This window comes from Miniopterus natalensis, chromosome 2 (genome assembly GCF_054644295.1).
Source record: "Miniopterus natalensis isolate mMinNat1 chromosome 2, mMinNat1.hap1, whole genome shotgun sequence".
In the NCBI taxonomy this organism is placed as follows: Eukaryota; Metazoa; Chordata; class Mammalia; order Chiroptera; family Miniopteridae; genus Miniopterus; species Miniopterus natalensis.
The window spans coordinates 127,816,592-127,821,850 of NC_142082.1; positions in this window are offsets into that span (position 1 = coordinate 127,816,592).

A 5,259-nucleotide genomic window follows, 5' to 3' on the forward strand; every position below is an offset into this window, starting at 1 on the left:
TTAAGAGTACTGACGTCAAAATGACTTTTTACTGGTGAAGTTGACTTGGATCTTTTGGTTATACAGTGTTGGCCAGGTTTCAGCTCTATAAAGTTACTATTTTTCTCTTTATAACTAAAACTATCTTGTGAGGAGATAGTTTGAGGTTATGTAAATATCTTATTTCTCAACCCTTTTACCCTCACTACTTTTAGTGTCCATTACTGATCCTTCTTTGCTTTATGGTGATTTTCTATTTCTATCATTCTTTCTGTCATAAAGGAATGTATCTCTCCATGTATTTATTTATTCAGTTTTTTATTTGTATCAGTATAAAGTCAAGGATATTTATTTTATTTTCTGGATTATAATCCATTACTATCATTATTTATTTTTTAGTGCAACTTGTCCCAGCTTTCATTGGGAGCTCCTTCAAGTTGGTTTCTGAATCATTTTTACATACCCCATCATTTTTTAGTACTTCCTTACTTTCGAGCACCTCAACATGTTCTAGGCTTATCTTATATTTTTCCCTGGCATCCATCATTTCTCCAAGTAGCTCATTACTTATTTGCTGAATCCTAGTATACATATATAAAGTAGTTTCAGAATTGCTAACCCATACTCCTGAGGGAAAAAATTACTAACTAAAGAATAATATTTGCATAGATATAGTTCTGTCTTTAACCTTACATTGTACAACCAAAATACTATTTTTCAAAGTTAGTTGGTTCTTCCATAACTCTTTTTGTATGTTTACAATATTTATTAGTAATACAGTTATATTCATTTGTCACTCTTTATATTCTAATTTAGGATCCCCCAACATATTGGTTGATTTTAATTTTGGGAGGTGCATGTGAAATTTTACCATGATTCTAAGAGTCAGGGCCGTATAAATATATAAAAAGGAATATCACGTGTTACCCCCTAATCCCTAAGGCCCATTCCCACTCCTTCATGCTCCCCACCCCACACCCTCCCAATCCCTGAGTAACCAGTCTCAGTAGGTTTAATTCTTCTTGCATGTCTTTTACACAAATGAACAGATACATGTATGTGTTGTTATCTCCCCCTTTTTGTGTGTGAAAGGAGGCATCGTATAGGCACTCTTTTTTATTATTGAAGTACAATTCATATAACATAAAATCAATCCTTTAAAGTGTACAATTCATTGCAATCACCACCTCTATTTAGTTCCACAGTATTTTCATCACCCCAAAAGGAATCCATCCCCACGCCCATGAGAAGTTGCCCCTCATTTCTCCTTTCCCGTAGCCCTTGCCAATGACTAACCTGCTTTCTTTCTCTGTGGACTTACCTGTTCTGGATATTTAATATGTAAATGGAATCATACAATATGTGTGACCTCTGGTATCTGGCTTCTTTCACTTAGCATAATGTTTTTGAGACTCATTCAGATTGTAGCATGCATGAGTACTTCATTCCTTTTTTTTCTTTTCTTTCTTTTTTTTTTGTTTTGTTAATCCTCACGGGAGGATATTTTTTCCATTGCTTTTTTCAGAGAGAGGAGAGGGGAGGGAGGGAAGGAGGGAGGGAGGGAGGGAGGGAGGGAGGGAGGGAGGGAGGGAGGGAGGGAGGGAGGGAGGGAGGGAGGGAGGGAGGGAGGGAGGGAAACATCCATGTGGGAGAGACACACCCACTGGTTGCCTCCCACACGCACCTCAGTGATGGACATTTGGGTTGTTACCAACCTTTGGTTATTATGACCAGTGCTCCTGTGAACATTAAGTATTTAAGTATTTGTTTGAATCTGGTCTATTTTGTGATATATATGTAGAAGCAGAATTGCTGAGTCACGTGGTAATGTGAACTTTGTGAGGAACAACCAAACTGTTCTCCACAGCAGCTGCACCATTTGACATTCCCACCAGCAATGGACCAGGGTTCCCAGTTCTCCACATCCCCCCTAGTTTTTGTTATTTCCCATGTTTGTTTGCTTTAATTATAGCCAGCTTAGTGAGTATGAAGTGCTATCTCATTGTGGTTCTGATTTGCATTTTCCTAATGACTAATGATGTTGGGCATCTTCATTGAGCATCTTTTTGTGTGCTTATTTGCTATAGACACTCTTTTGCATTTTTTTTTCACTCAGTACATCCTGGAAATCACTCTGTATCAATTCATAGAGATTGACCTTATTCTTCCTGCGCCTACATAGTACTCCATTTTGTGGGTTACCATAGTTTATTCAACCACTTGCCTGTGTATGGGCATTTAGGTTCTTTCCAACATTTGCTATTGCAAATAATGCTGCATTTACTAACTTGATACATAAGTATTTTTGCACTATGGTGGCATACTTCAGGGTGGATTCTTGGAAATGGGGTTCTGGGTCATACAGTAAGTTTGTGCATTAGATATTAATTTTGTTAGGTATTGATAAAGTTAGCAAGGTAAATACAAAAAAATTAAACTTTTCCTAAAAGGGTTTGCAGAAGGGAAGCCCAAGAGAAAGAAACAACCACCTAATTTTGTACCATGAGGGAAAGAAAACTTGTATGAAACTTAATTTTTTTCTCTTATTTTTTTATAAAAGATAATACTATACTAAGGAATAGTAACCTTGTCAACACACAAATATATCCTGTGCTGATAAAGGAGGGATTTATGTTTTCATAAGATGCCATGAAGTCTACTAGAAGTTGAATCCTATGAGTGTGCTTTGTGCAACTCAATATTGTGTTTTCAATTTAATTTAACTAAGAATCTGGGTGAAAAACAGGATGAGAGAGAACATGAGTCATCCCAGCACTATCAGGGTAAGCAGAGGGGTGGTAAGGAGTGAAGAGAGGAGGTATGCTTAATTCTCATTTACTTCAATTTTTATCTTACAGAAATATTAAAATGTATCAGAATGGGCTCTAAGATACCACTTAAACCGTGAACTTGAATATCCACATCTCTCATATACTCTGCTATTGGGATTTAGTCATTAAAATTCCTGTAAAGGACTTTCATAATTTAATCTTCATCAAGAATCATATCCCCAATCCCAGAAGGGCATTAAGGTCAAGAACCCCAAGGCACCTTCTGAGACACAAGAATGGTATCATCACTACCTAGACCATCATCAAAGAACATTTACTGTATTTGTCCTTTCATTATCCTGTTATCTTAAGGGGTGTGCAGTGAATGTGTCACTAGCCAAGTGGGTGCTCAGTCCCATGCCTGGAACAACATGGTGCTCTGGAGTAGTCAACAGGAAATAGAAGAAATCAATGTATATCTGTCTCTATCCATTTTCAAGTATGTTATTACTATTTAATGTGCAGTAGTCTCTTACTCTGGATCTCCTGGAGGTCAGTAAAAAAAAAAAAAAAGTGAGAGGTAATATTACAGATGGACTGCCTGGAAGAGACCATCCACACCCTTACTCAAGTCCTGAGTTAGCTAAGGACACAGAAACTCAGGAGAGAGGAGACCACACAGAGTGCAGATGTAGCATTCCATATTACAGACAAAACGCAAAGTTGGTACTCAGGGCTCCCTAAGTGATATTTGTCTTCAGCTTTCTGAAAGCATTTATATGAAAAAGTACCTACTAAATGCGAGATGCTTTTCTGGGCATTGGATATAAAGCTATGAACAAAACAGTCATGGAGCCTATCCTCATGACATTTATAATCATGAGAAACAGTGGAAGTTTCTCTAGTCTCTTTATAAATGTATTTATTCAATATGTATTTATTGAACTGGAGGTCCTTTGTTTTCATCAGTGAACAAAACAGATAACCCCCTGCCCTCACGAAACTTCTAGTAGGAATAAATAGACAATGAACACAATGATTGTGTGAACTATATGATACACAGGGTGGGGCAAAATTAGGTTTACAGTTGTGAGTACATGAAACACAGTCTTTATTATTTTTTATTAATTATTGTATTATTTTCCATATGAACAACTGTAAACTTACTTTTGCCCCACCCTGTATTCAAAGGAGATAAGTGATGTGGGTAAAAAGCAAAAGTAGAGCAGGGTAAGAGAGGGACCAGGAGTGCTATGGGGAGGGAGCACCTTCATAAACGCAGAGTCAGCAGCAACTTTAAGTAGGGTGATCAGATCACTGAGAAGATATTTGAGCAAGATTTGAAAGAGGTGAGGGAGACAACCCTCAGAGACCCAGAGGAAGAGCATTCCAGGCAGGAAGATTAGCCTTAAGGCTTTAAGATGGGCCCACACCTGATATGTTGGAGGAAGGAAAGGAGACGAGGGTGGCTGCAGAGGGGTCCACAGGTTAGGTGAGAGTAATAGGAAATGAGACCAGAGATGAAATGAAAACAAGTCATGAAAGACCTTGCAGACCATGGAAGGACGTGGCTTTGACTCTGAGAGAAATCAAGACCCATTGAGGGGTTTTGAGCAGAGGAGTGACTGACTCACCTGCCTTACCTTTAATAAGATCACTCCGCCTTTTCCGCAGAACAGACCTGAGGGGCAGGAGGAAAAGCGGGGGAGCTGCTGGGAGAACGAGGGTGCTGGTCCTGATGAGGTGGGAGCAGTGGAGACAGGGCTGTGAGATGAGAGTGAGGGGACAGATTCTGAGTATATTTTGAAGGTGGAGCCAACAGGAGTTGCTGTAAGAGTGGGCTATAGTGTGAGAGAAAGAGAGGAGCTGAGGCTGACTCCAAAGTTGTTGGCGGTTTGGAAGGAAGGAATCTTCAACTGAGGTGCTTCAGGGGAAAGATCAGGAGTTCAGTTTTAGGCATGTTGGATTTGAGATGGTTATGGGAATATTAGATATTAAGTCTGAATTTGGGTAAACTATCTGGGTTGGAAGCCTAAATTTGGAAGTGACATCAAATAAGCTTTTTACTACATGTGATTAATATGAAAATATAGGTTTTTTTAAAATACAAAATTACATGGAATAAAACTGAAATGTCTCCTTCAATCTCTTACTCCAAACCCGCTACTCTCCCCAGCAGTAATCACTATTAAGGAGCTATTATGTGTTGCCTGGCCTGGCGTGGTTCAGTGGTTGAGCATTGACCTAGGATCCAGGAGATCGTGGTTCGATTCCCAGTCAAGGCACATGCCCGGGTTGCAGGCTCAATCCCCAGTAGGGGGCATGCAAGAGGCAGCCGATCAATGACTCTCTCATCATTGATATTTCTAGCTCTCTCTTCCTCTCCCTACCTCTCTCTGAAATCAATAAAGATATATTTTTAAAAATAATAAATAATTTAAAAAGGAGCTATTATGTGTTAAGAAACTAAGATTCAGAATGTTCAATGCACCGTATTTGAGAACCAGAA